Source organism: Loxodonta africana, chromosome 26 (assembly GCF_030014295.1).
Source record: "Loxodonta africana isolate mLoxAfr1 chromosome 26, mLoxAfr1.hap2, whole genome shotgun sequence".
NCBI classification, from domain to species: Eukaryota; Metazoa; Chordata; class Mammalia; order Proboscidea; family Elephantidae; genus Loxodonta; species Loxodonta africana.
The window spans coordinates 1,248,283-1,262,395 of NC_087367.1; the positions used below are offsets into that span (position 1 = coordinate 1,248,283).

General features: G+C 39.1%; 1 protein-coding gene across 6 annotated transcripts in view; it reads left to right on the plus strand.

Annotated features, from left to right (window-relative positions):
* Positions 1 to 14,113, plus strand: part of PUS10 (pseudouridine synthase 10) — an 88,402-nt gene that overhangs the window by 28,924 nt on the left and 45,365 nt on the right. The gene's annotated exons all lie outside the window — the stretch shown is intronic.

Below are 14,113 nucleotides of genomic sequence, written 5' to 3' on the forward strand. Positions count from 1 at the left end.
TGCCTTTGAATTATGTCGGTGGTGAAGAATATTGAATATACCATGAACTGTTAGAAAAAGGCACAAGTCTGTCTTGGAAGAAGTACAGCCAGAGTGCTCCTTAGAAGCAAGGATGAAGAGACTTCATCTCACGTACTTTGGGCATATTGTCAGAAAGGACCAGTCCCTGGAAAAGGGCATCGTGTTTGGTAAAGTAGAGGGTTAGCCAAAGCGAGGAAGACCCTGGGTGGGGTGGATTGACACAGTGGCTACAACAGTGGACCCAGAGTGACAATGATTGTGATGATGGCTCAGGGCTGGGTAGTGTTTCGTTTCATTGTACTTAGGGTCACTAGGAGTTGGAGCTGACTCAGAGGCACCTAACAACTTTTTATCACTTTAAGGAACTTATGTGCCTAGTTCGTCAAGGATTTTTATCACGATAGGTTCTAAATGTTTATCAAATGCTTTTTATACATTTTCAAAATGAAAATACAGGTTTTTTTGTTTTAGTTTTTTCAGTTGATATGATGAATTATATGCTTGTTTTTTGAATGTTAAATGAACTTCAGATTCCTGGTATGAACCCAACTTGGTCATGATATATTATTCTTTTTGTATGTTGCTTGATTGAATCACGTAATGTTTTGTTAAGGATTTTTATGGCTATGTTTATGAGGGATTTTGGTTTGTAGTTTTCTTTTCTTGCGATGCCACGACCTGATTTTGGTACCAGAATAATAGTCATAAAATGAGTTGGAGCATGTTCCCTCCTTCTCTATTTTCTGAAAGAATTTTTATGAAATTAGTATTATTTCTTTCTTAAATGAGTAATAGAATTCATCAGTCAAGCCACCTGGCCTGGAGTTCTCTTTTTGGGAAGACTTTTAATTACAAATTCAATTTCTTCAGTTAGTGTTGGGTTATTCAGGTTTTCTGTTGCTTCTTGTGCCAGTTTTAGTAATTTTGTTTTTTCAAGGAATTTTTTTTCATCTAAGTTGTCAAATTTAATAGCATAAAGTTTTTTATTGTGGTTTAATGTTTTAATCCCTGATATGGATAATTTGTATCTTTTTTTTTTTTTTCCCTGTGATCAGTCCAGCTACAGGTTTTTTGGACTAATTTTTTGTGTGTGTGTGTGAGTGTGAGTGTGTGTGTATGTGTAGAAGGTTGGCAGTTCGAGTCTACCAGGTGCTCCTTGGAAGCTCTATGGGGCAGTTCCGCTCTGCCTTACAGGGTCGCTATGAGTCAGAACTGACTCAGTGGCAGTGGGTTTGGTTTTGGTTTTTGTGGGTGTGTGAGTGTAAATTCCACCCCTCCCACCTACATTAGCATAGACGTTTTGTATTTAATTTTTTTTTTCCCTTTAGTGGTTACCCTTGACTTAAGAAGATAAAATTAAATCAGTACTTTTATCTTTTCCCAAAGAATGCAAGGACCCTAGAACACTTTGACTTTGTTTACCTTCTCTTGATTTATGTTATTGTATGTATTTTAATTTTATACATAATTTAGCTAAATTATGTATAAAATTAATTTAATTAAATCCCATGTGACATGTTATTACTGTATACAGACAGTATTCTATACAGTCAGTATTCATTTAGATTTACTCACGTATTTGTCTATAGTGTTGTTCATAACTGAATCTCTGAGCTTTCATCTGGGATTGTTTTCTTTCTGAAAAATATTCATGTTTGCAGTTTTTTTTTTTAAGTATAGATCTAATGATAAGGAATCCTCTCAGTTTTTGCATGTGAAAACGTCTTTGTTTCATCTTCAGTCTTGAGGAATATTTTCATTGAATATAGTAATCTAGTTTGGCAGTTATTTTCTTTTAGCACTTAATTCCACTGTCTTTTGGTTTTTTTTTTGGTTGTTGAAAAATTGGTGCCATTTTATTTAATTAATTAATTAATTTATATTGTGCTTTAAGTGAAAGTTTACGAATGAAGTCAGTCTCTCACACAAAAACTTGTATATACACCCTGCTACATACTCCTAATTGCTCTCTCCCTAGTGAGACAGCCTACTCCCTCCTCCACTCTCTCTTTTAGTGTCTATTTCGCCAGCTTCTAACTCCCTCTACCCTCTCATTACCCCTCCAGGGAGGAGATGCCAGCATAGTCTCAAATGTCCACGTGATCCAAGAATCTCACTCCTCACCAGCATCCATCTCCAACCCATTGTCCAATCCAATCCCTGTCTGAAGAGTTGGCTTTGGGAATGGTTCCTGTGCTGGGCCAAGAGAAGGCCTGGGGGCCATAACCACCAGGGTCCTTCTAGTCTCAGTCAGACCATTAAGTCTGGTCTTTTTAATAGAATTTGAGGTCTGCATCCCACTGCTCTCCTCCTCCCTCAAGGGTTCTCTATTGTGTTCCCTGTCAGGGCAGTCATCGGTTGTAGCCGGGCACCATCCACCTCTTCTGGTCTCAGGCTGATGTAGTCGCTGGTTATGTGGCCCTTTCTGTCTCTTGGGCTCGTAATTACCTTGAATCCTTGGTGTTCTTCACTCTCCCTTGATCCAGGTGGGTTGAGACCAATTGATGCATCTTAGATGGCCGCTTGGTATCGTTTAAGACCCCAGATGCCTCTCTCCAAGGTGGGATGCAGAATGTTTTCTTAATAGATTTTATTATGCCAATTGACTTAGATGTCCCCTGAAACCATGGTCCCCAAACCCCTGCCCCTGCGTCACTGGCCTTCAAAGCATTCAGTTTATTCTGGAAACTTCTTTGCTTTTGGCTTAGTCCAGTTGTACTGACCTCTCCTGTACTGTGTGTTGTCCTTCCCTTCACCTAAAGTAGTTCTTATCTACTAGCTAATTTATGAATACCCCTCTCCCACACTCCCTCACTCCCCCCTCTCTTAACCACAAAAGAGTGTTTTCTTCTCAGTTTAAACTGTTTCTCAAGTTCTTATAATAGTGGTCTTATACAATATTTGCCCTTTTGCAACTGACTAATTTCATTCAGCATAATGCCTTCCAGGTTTCTCCATGTTATGAAATGTTTCACAGATTTGTCGCTGTTCTTTATCGATGCATAGTATTCCATTGTGTGAATATACCATAATTTATTTATCCATTCATCTGTTAATGGGCACCTTGGTTGCTTCCATCTTTTGCTATTGTAAACAGTGCTGCAGTAAACATGGGTGCGCATATATCTGTTCGTGTAAAGTCTCTTATTTCTCTAGGATACATTCCAGAGAGTGGGATTGCTGGGTTGTATGGTAGTTCCATTTCTAGCTTTTTAAGGAAGTGCCAAATTGATTTCCAAAGTGGTTGTACCATTTTATATTCCCACCAGCACTGTGTAAGTGTTCCAGTCTCACCACAGCCTCTCTGACATTTATTGTTTTGTGTTTTTTGGATTAATGCCAGCCTTGTTGGAGTGGTGGAATCTCATTTTAGTTTTGATTTGCATTTCTCTAATGGCTAATGATCATGACCATTTCCTTGTGTATCTGTTAGCTACCTGAATGTCATTGTTAGTGAAGTGTCTGTTCGTATCTTTTGCCCATTTTTTAATTGGGTTATTTGTCTTTTTGTGGTTGAGTTTTTGCAGTATCATATAGATTTTAGAGAGCAGGTGCTGATTGGAAATGTCATAGCTAAAAACTTTTTCCCAGTCTGTAGGTAGTCTTTTTACTCTTTTGGTGAAGTCTTTTTTTTTTTTTTTTTTTTAGATGAGCATAGGTGTTTGATTTTTAGGAGCTCCCAGTTACCTAGTTTTTCTTCTGCATTCTTAATAATGTTTTGTGTACTGTTTATGCCATTTGCTAGGGCTCCTAACGTTGTCCCTGTTTTTTCTTTCATGATGTTTATAGTTTTAGATTTTATATTTAGGTCTTTAATCCCTTTTGAGCTTGTTTTTGTGTATGGAGTGAGATATAGTCTTGTTTCATTTTTTTTGCAGATGGATATCCAGTTATGCCAGCTCCATTTGTTAAAAAAGACTGTCTTTCCCCCATTTAACTGTTTTGGGGCCTTTGTCAAATATCAACTGCTCATATATGGATGGATTTACGTCTGGATTCTCAATTTTGTTCCATTGGTCCATGTATCTATTGCTGTACCAGTACCAGGCTGTTTTGACTACTATGGCAGTATAATAGGTTCTAAAATCAGGTAGAGTGAGTCCTCCCACTTTGTTCTTCTTTTTCAGTAATGCTTTACTTATCCGGGGCCTCTTTCCCTTCCATATGAAGTTGGTGATTTGTTTCTCCATCTCGTTGAAGAATGTCATTGGGATTTGGATCAGAATTGCATTAAATGTATAGATCACTTTTGGTAGAATAGACATTTTTATAAAGTTAAGTCTTCCTATCCATGAGCAAAGTATGTTTTTCCACTTATGTAGGTCTCTTTTGGTTTCTTGCAGAAGTGTACTGTAGCTTTCTTTGTATAAGTCTTTTACATCTCTGGTAAGATTTATTCCTAAGTGTTTTATCTTCTTGGGGGCTACTGTAAATGGCACTGATCTGGTGATTCCCTCTTCGATGTTCTTTTTGTTGTTGTAGAGGAATCCAACTGATTTTTGTATGTTTATCTTGTATCCTGATACCCTGCTGAACTCTTTTATTAGTTTCAGTAGTTTTCTTGAGGATTCCTTAGGGTTTTCTGTGTTTAAGATCATGTCATCTGCAAATAGAGATACTTTCACTTCTTCCTTGCCAATCTAGATGCCCTTTGTTTCTTTATGTGGCCTACTTGCTCTGGCTAGGACCTCCAACACAATGTTGAATAAGAGCGGTGATAAAGGGCATTCTTGTCTGGTTCCTGATCTCAATGGGAATGTTTTCAGGCTCTCTCCATTTAGGATGATGTTGGGTGTTGGCTTCGTATAAATGCCCTTTATCATGTTGAGAAATTTTCCTTCTATTCCTATTTTGCTGAGAGTTTTTATCATGAATGGTGTTGAACTTTGTCAAATGCCTTTTCTGCATCAATTGATAAAATCATGTGATTCTTGTCTTTTATTTTATTTATGTGGTGGATTACATTAATTGTTTTTCTAATGTTGAACCATCCCTGCATACCTAGTACGAATCCCACTTGGTCATGGTGAATTAGTTTTTTGATATGTTGTGAATTCTATTGGCTAGAATTTTGTTGAGGATTTTTACGTCTACATTCATGAGGAATATAGGTCTATAATTTTCTTTTCTTGTGGTATCTTTGCCTGGTTTTGGTATCAGGGATATGGAGGCTTCGTAGAATGAGTTTGGTAGTATTCCTTCCTTTTCTATGCTCTGAAATACCTTAACAGTAGCAGTGTTAATCCTTCTCTGAAAGTTTGGTAGATCTCTGCAGTAAAGCTGTCCGGACCAGGGCTTTTTTTTCGTTGGGAGTTTTTTGATTACCTTCTCTATCTCTTCTTTCGTTATGGGTCTATTTAGTTGTTCTACCTCTGTGTTAGTTTAGGTAAAAGGTAGTGTGTTTCTAGGAATTCATCCATTTCTTCTAGGTTTTCCAATTTGTTTGAGTATAGTTTTTCATAGTAATCTGATATGATTCTTTTAATTTCAGTTGGGTCTGTTGTAATATCACCCATCTCATTTCTTATTCGGGTTATTTCCTTCCTCTCCTGTTTTTCTTTTGTCAGTTTGGCCAGTGGTTTATCAATTTGTTGATTTTTTCGAAGAGCTAGCTTTTGGTCTTGTTAATTCTTTCGATTGTTTTTCTGTTCTCTATTTCATTTAGTTCTGTTCTAATTTTTTTTTAATAATTTTTATTGTGCTTTAAATGAAAGTTTACAAATCAAATCAGTCTCTCACACAAAAACCCATGCACAACTTGCTACATACTCCCAATTACTTTCCCCCTTGTGAGACAGCCCACTCCCTCCTTCCACTCTCTTTTCGTGACCATTTTGCCACCTTCTACGCCCCTCTACCCTTGCATCTCCCCTCCAGGCAAAGATGCTAACATTGTCTCAAGTGTCCACCCGAACCAAGTAGCTCACGCCTCACCAACATCCCTCTCCAACCCATTGTCCAGTCCAAACCATGTCTGATGAGCTGGCTTTGGGGATGTTCCCTGTAGTGGGCCAACAGAAGGTCTGGGGGCCATGATCACCGGGGTCCTTCCAGTCTGTCAGACCATTAAGTCTGGTCTTTTTATGAGAATATGGGGTCTGCATCCCACTGTTTTCCTGCTCCCTCAGGGGTTCTCTGTTTTGTTCCATTTCAGGGCAGTCATCGGTTGTGGCCGGGCACCGTCTAGTCTTCCGGTCTCAGGATGATGTAGCCTCTGTAGTCTCATGTAGCCCCTTCTGTCTCTTGGGCTCATTATCATCTTGTGTTCTTGTTGTTCTTCATTCTCCTTTGATCCAGGTGGGTTGAGACTTATTGATGCATCTTAGATGGCCGCTTGCTAGCATTTAAGACCCCAGACGCCTCTCTCCAAGGAGGGATGCAGAATGTTTTCTTAATAGATTTTAATATGCCAGTTGACTTAGATGGCCCCGAAACTGTGGTCCCCAAACCGCTGGCCTGGCTTCACTGACCTCTGATGCATTCAGTTTATTCAAGAAACTGCTTTGCTTTGGTTTAGTCCAGTTGCACTGACGTCTACTATGTTGAGTGTTGTCCTTCCCTTCACCCAAAGTAGTTCTTGTCTACTATCTATTTAGGAAATACCCCTCTCCCGCCTCCCCCTCCCCCCTCTCTTAACCACAAAAGAGTATGTTCTTCTCAGTTTAAACTATTTCTGAAGATGTTATAATAGTGGTCTTATACAATATTTGTCCTTTTGCAACTAATTTCACTCAGCATAATCCCTTCCAGGTTTCTCCATGTTATAAAATGTTTCACAGATTCGTCGCTGTTCTTTATCGATACATAGTATTCCATTGTGTGACTATACCATAATTTATTTATCCATTCGTCCGTTGATGGGCACCTTGGTTGATTCCATCTTTTTGCTATTGTAAACAGTGTTGCAATAAACGTGGGTGTGCATATATCTGTTCGTGTAAAGTCTCTTATTTCTCTAGGATATATTCCGAGGAGTGGGATTGCTGGGTCGTATGGTAGTTCCATTTCTAGCTTTTTAAGGAAGCGCCAAATCGATTTCCATAGTGGTTGTACCATTTTACATTCCCACCAGCAGTGTATAAGTGTTCCAGTCTTTCCACAGCCTTTCGAACATTTATTATTTTGTATTTTTTGGATTAGTGCCACCCTTGTTGGAGTGAGATGGAATCTCACTGTAGTTTTGATTTGCATTTCTCTAATGGCTAATGATCGAGAGGATTTCCTCATGTATCTGTTAGCCGCCTGAATGTCTTCTTTAGTGAAGTACCTGTTCATATCCTTTGCCCATTTTTTAATTGGGTTATTTGTCTTTTTGTGGTTGAGTTTTAGCAGAGTCATGTGGATTTTAGAGATCAGGCGCTGGTCGGAGATGTCGTAGCTGAAAATTCTTTCCCACTCTGTAGGTGGTCTTTTTACTCTTTTGGTGAAGTCTTTAGATGAGCATAGGTGTTTGATTTTTAGGAGCTCCCAGTTGTCTGGTTTCTCTTCGGCATTTTTAGTAATGTTTTGTATTCTGTTTATGCCTTGTATTAGGGCTCCTAGGGTTGTCCCTATTTTTTCTTCCATGATCTTTATCGTTTTAGATTTTATGTTTAGTTCTTTGATCCATTTAGAGGTAGTTTTTGTGCATGGTATGAGGTATGAGTCCTGTTTCATTTTTTTGCAGATGGATATCCAGTTATGCTAGCACCATTTGTTGAAAAGACTATCTTTTCCCCAATTAACTGAGCCTTTGTCAAATACCAGCTGCTCATATGTGGATGGATTTATATCTGGAGTCTCAACTCTGTTCCATTGGTCTATGTGTCCGTTGTTGTACCAGTACCAGGCTGTTTTGACTACTGTGGCAGTATAATAGGTTCTAAAATTAGGTAGAGTGAGTCCTCCCACTTTGTTCTTCTTTTTTTAGTAATGCTTTACTTATCCGGGGCTTCTTTCCTGCACTAATTTTTATTATTTGTTTTCTTCTGGTGCCTGAGAGTTTCTTTTGTTGCTCTCTTTGTATTTGTTCAAGTTGTAGGGATAATTCTTTGATTTTTGCCCTTTCTTCTTTTTGTATGTGTGCATTTATTGATATAAATTGACCTCTGAGCACTGCTTTCGCTGTGTCCCAAAGGTTATGATAGAAAGTGTTTTCATTCTCGTTGGATTCTACGAATTTCTTTATTCCATCCTTAATGTCTTCTATAATCCAGTCTTTTTTGAGCAGGGTGTTACTCAGTTTCCAAGTGTTTCGTTTCTTTTCTCTGCTTTTTCTGTTATTGGTTTCCACTTTTATGGCCTTATGGTCAGTGAAGGTGCTTTGTAATATTTCAGTGTTTTGGATTCTGCTAAGGCTTGCTTTATGACCTAATATGTTGTCTATTGTAGAGAATGTTCCATGTGCACTAGAAAAGAAATTATACTAGGTTGCTGTTGGGTAGAGTGTTCTGTATATGTCTATGAGGTCAAGTTGGTTGATTGTGGCATTTAGATCTTCCGTGTCTTTATTGAGCTTCTTTCTGGATGTCCTGTCCTTCACCGAAAGTGGTGTGTTGAAGTCTCCTACTATTATTGTGGAGCTGTCTATCTCACTTTTCAATGTGATAGAGTTTGTTTTATGTATCTTGGAGTCCTGTCATTGGGTGTATAAATATTTAATATGGTTATATCTTCTTGGTGTATTGTCCCTTTAATCATTATATAGTGTCCTTCCTTATCCTTTATTATGGCTGTAACTTTAAAGTCTATTCTGTCAGAAATTAATATTGCCATTCCTGCTCTTTTTTTTGATTGTTGTTTGCTTGATATATTTTTTCCATCCTTTGAGTTTTAGTTTGTTTGTGTCTCTAAGTCTAAAGTGTGTCTCTTGTAGGCAGCGTATAGATGGATCATGTTTTTTAATCCATTCTGCCACTCTCTGTCTCTTCATTGGTGCATTTAGTCCATTTACATTCAGTGTAATTATGGATAGGTATGAATTTAGTGCCATCATTTTGATGTCTTTTTTTGTGTGATGTTGACAGTTTCTTTTTCCCGCTTAATTTTATGTGCTAAGTAGATTATATGTTGTCCTTTCCTCATATTTGTTATTCTTGGTTTTGTTTCTGCTGAGCCTCCGTTTTTTAATTTAATATTGTTTTGATGAGTAAGATAGTTTGTCTCCTTTGTGGTTTCCTTATTATTTACCCCTATTTTTCTAAATTTAAACGTAACTTTTATTTCTTTGTATCGCCGTATTTTCCTCTCCATATGGAAGATCTATGATTACATTTCTTTGTCCCTCTTTATTGTTTTAATGTTGTCTTCTTTTATGTAATAACATAGCTGTTGCCCTGTTTTGAGCTTTTTTTTTTTTCTTAATCTTGCTTTGTTTTTTTGATTTCCCCGTCTTGGTTGAGTTCTGATTGCTCTGCCCAGTGTTCTAATCTTGGGTTGATACCTGATATTGATTTTCTAGCCAAAGAACTCCCTTTAGTATTTCTCGTAGTTTTGGTTTGTTTTTTACAAATTCCCTAAACTTCTGTTTATCTGGAAATATCCTAATTTCACCTTCATATTTAAGAGACAGTTTTGCTGGATGTATGATTCTTGGCAGGCAGTTTTTTCCTTCAATTTTTTAAATAAGTCATCCCATTGCCTTCCTGCCTGCGTGGTTTCCCTGAGTAGTCCGAGCTTATTCTTATTGGCTCTCCTTTTTAGGCGACTTTTCGTTTATCCCTAGCTGCTTTTAAACTTCTCTCTTCATCTTTGGTTTTGGCGAGTTTGATTATAAAATGTCTTGGTGACTTTCTTTTAAGATCTACCTTATGTGGAGTTCGATGAGCATCTTGGATAGATATCCTCTCATCTTTCACGGTATCAGTGAAGTTTTCTGCCAACAAATCTACAATTCTCTCTGCATTTTCTGTTATCCCTCCCTGTTCTGGTACTCCAGTCACTCATAGGTTTTTTCTCTTGATAGAGTCCCACATGATTCTTAAGGTTTCTTCATTTTTTTTAAATTCTTTTATCTGATTTTTCTTCAAATATATTAGTGCCAAGTGATTTATCTTCAAGTTCAGAAATTCTAACTTCTACTTGCTCAGTTCTGCTCCTCTGATTTTCTATTGAGTTATCTAATTCTGTAATTTTATTGTTAATCTTCTGAATTTCTGATTGCTGTCTATGGATTTTTCCAGCTAATTAAATTTTTCATTATGTTCCTGAATAATCTTTCTAATTTCTTCAGTTGCTTTATCTGTGTGTTCCTTGGCTTGTTCTGCATATTGCCTCATTTGCTTTCTGATGTCTGAAGGGTCCTGTATGTTATTCTGTATCCTGCCTCTGGTAATGCCAGGAATGCACTTTCATGTAGAAGATCCCTGGATTCTTTGTTTTGAGAGCTTGTTGAGGTGATCATGGCCTGTTTCTTTATGTGACTTGATATTGACTGCTGTCTCTGAGCCATCTATAAGTTATTGTATTAGTTTATGCTTGCTGACTGTGTCGTAGCTTCTTGCTTTGTTTTGTTTTGATGTGCCCAAATGGGGTTGCTTTAGTGAGCTAGCTTGATTATTTTCGCCTTTGGAGCTTTGACGTCCTGTCCCCGGATGGCTAGAGCTGTTATCAGGTATATCAGTCTAGGAGTCCATTCACATTTCTTGTATGAATTCAGCTCAGGTGTCCATCTAGTGTGTGGTACAGGCTCTGTCCTACAGTCTTAGAGGGGCAGGGGTGATTGGTATATGTACCAGTATCTAATTGCAGCAGGGGGTCATGCTCTGAACAAAGCAGAGGGTTGAGAACTGACCCCTGAGTGTCTCTGAGGAAAGCACGTCCCTATTCCCTAGAGAGTGCAGGTGGGTGGGCTCTGCAGACGGACCATGGGCACCCAGCGTTTTTGGTTGTAAGGACTGGGAGGTACCAGTTATCCTTGGACCTCTGTTGTGGGTGGCTGGCTGACCTGAGTGGAGCTACCAGTCCTTAGGCCCCTGATGTGGGTAGGTGAGGACATTGTTTAATAGGCAAAGCAACGTCAAACATCAAACACCTACCTCTCCATCGCACAGCTGAAAAGGTTGAAGTCTGCCAACAAGGGCTTATTCTCCTGAAATAGGTCCACACAGGTCCATGCAGAGGGGAAAGGTGCTCAAAGTCCATAGACCATTTGTGCCTGGACAGGAGCCGCTTCTGTCCTGAGCTCCCCCAGTTAGTGGAGCTGGCAAATTATCTTTTCCCCCATTTGTAAATTTTTTCCTTCTCCAAGGCCAGGAGGATGGTTCTAGGTGCTCAATAGTGCCTATCTCTGGCCCAGGCAATTCAGCCGCTGAAGCTGGCTTGGGGATGGGGGGACGGGGTGAAATATTTGCAAGTACTTAGCTTTTGCCGAGAGCGCTGTTCTTCTCTGGTTCCAGAGGTGTGAGTAGGCTGTGTGGCTGGTTGCTTCTCCCTGAGGAAACCGCAGCTGAACGCTAGTACCAGCCTGCCACTGCCACTCTGGGAATTGTGCCTGAGGGCTCCCTGCGATTCAGGTCCAGTAACTCCTCTGTGCGTCTGAACTGTCTCTTCCTCCCCGTGCCACTCTGTTTGTTTTCTAAGCTTGCCTTTGATGCTCAGGGCTCCTAGCTTGTCATAAATACACTCGTTTCACTTGTTTTGGGGGGTCTTTGTTGTAAAGAGGGCTAGCCCAAAGTGTCTATCTATTCCGCCATCTTGGCTCTGCCTCCAGGTGCCATTTTAATTATTGCTCCTTCAAAGGTAGCTTTTTTTTTTCCTCTATCTACTTTTAAGATTTTCTTTCTGTAAGTTTTGAGCAATTTTATTATGAGGTTTCTAGGTTTGATTTTCTTTATTTTTATCTTTTATGAAGTTCACGAGATTTGTCAGTTCTGGCTTGATAGTCTATCAGTTTTGGAGAAATCTCATTTATTGTCTTTCCAAATATGCTTCTGCTCTATTCTGGCTTTCCTTTCTTTCTGGGATTCCCGTTACACATGTGTTATACCACCCAGGGACTCCTTTGTTAAACGAGTCTACAAAGTTTTAAATTTATGTTATTAGAATTTTCATTTCTATGACTTTCATTTGATTCACTTATGTAGTTTGTATTAATAGTTCTCTGCTAAAGTGCTCAATATTCTCTTTTATTTTCCTGCGTGTATTCCCTATTGCTTGAATTTTTTCTGTACCTGATAAGTCCGTTATCTAGATCACCTGTGAATCCGTTTCTGACATTTGTTTTTTTTATCTTATACACTTCAATTTTTCATTTAGTGTTGGACATTGAATATGAAAAATTATAGAAATAATTCAAGCCTAAAATAATGTTATCTTCCTCCAGGGAGGATTTTTTGTTTGCTTTTGGCATCTGGCTAGGTATCAATTCTGAATCACCTTAATCCAGTTACAGGAATTGAAATGATTTGAAGCTGGTCTTTAGCACCTTTAAGGGCTATTCAGCCCCCTTTATACCCTTACAACTAAGATGTAATCCTTTAACATTTCAGCCAAAGCATAGGGGTTTATCAGGGTTTCCGTTTTTTTAGTGGACACTGGACTCCAATTTTTGACCATCTTGCCATGCTTAGCTACCTCTTCTGACTGGCAGATGCCCACTGGGGGAAAGATTGCTCAAAAAGCCTGGCTTGTCTCTGGTTTCCTTCTTCTAGATTTTGATCCTGTAATTCTTCACGGCATTGTTGACTTCCTGATGCCTTCAAGCAGATTTTCAAAATTTATTTTTCCGGGTTTCCTAGCTGTTCTCAGCAGGAAGATTGGTCAGCCATTACCGGGTTTTCTCAATTTTGTCTTTCAGCTTTTTTGTTGGGTTTTTATTAATGTCATGTTTTTTCCTTTCCAAGATCTTTCCCTATTTTCAGTGTTTTCCCTTTGTGTGTGTGTGTGTTTAGAAAAATAAGAACCTATTCTTGTTTAAAAAACACAATAGTTTATTTATTGCTTTCTGAGGATATTGATGTGTATTACTATTGTAGAAGTTTTTTAGTCTCCTTGTCAGTCTCTAATCTCAAATTTTTTTTTGGCATGTCACTTCCATGTTAGAAGCTTTCCTCAGCTATCTGCTGATCCTTGGTTGGCTGATTATATGTAAAAGTACGGAAGAATAAGAAGCGATTGGAAGCTCTGGTGTGCTGCCTAGGTCTGGAAGCTGAGATGGGGGCAGGGGTGGTAGCTGTACGTCATCATCTTTGTGCCTGTGTTTGCTCGGTGATGTACTACTGTCCTTAAATGTGACTCATGACTCCCAATCCAAAGACCTTCTGTCTCACCACCTTTAGAAAATAGAACTCCAGTCTATTACTGGAGTTAGGGAGGGGCAGCCACCTGGCTACATGGAATAGGGAGAAAGTCTGAGGCTCGGCCTCTTTTACCAACAGATTTTCAGTCAGTCTTCCGTTATTTTTCTCCGCATCCCCTTTCCAGAATTTCTTTTTTTAATCTACATAACCAACTTGTGAGGCATTTTATTTTCAAGATGGGTCCAGAAGCTGAAGTTTTCCATGACTGTGCATGCTGGACAATGAATAAGGAAGACTGAAGAAGAATTGACGCCTTTGAATTGTGGTGTTGGCGAAGAATGTTGAATATACCATGGACTGCCAAAAGAATGAACAAATCTGTCTTAGAAGAAGTACAACCAGAATGCTCCTTAGAAGCAAGGATGGTGAGACTGCATCTTACATACTTTGGACATGTCAGGAAGGATCAGTCCCTGGAGAAGGATATCATGCTTAGCAGAGTACAGGGTCAGTGGAAAAGAGGAAGACCCTCAACGAGGTGGATTGACACAGTGGCTGCAAGAATGAGCTCAAGCATAGCAACGATTCTAAGGATGGCTCAGGACTGGGCAGTGTTTCGTTCTGTTGTCCATAGGGTCACTATGAGTCGGAACCAACTTGACAGCACCTAACAACAACAACACCGAGGAACTGAGTTTTAAGACCACGCTTTTTTCTCCCTTCTCCCCTGCCTTTTTACCATGATGCTAGAAGGTAGCAGAGTACATTGAAGAAAGTGTGTGGGCTCCCTGGCTCAGAGAGGTAAAGTCCCTTCTCCAAACACACCTAGCGTGTCTACCTTCTGGTCTTGTGTGTTTGGAGAAGGGACTTTACCT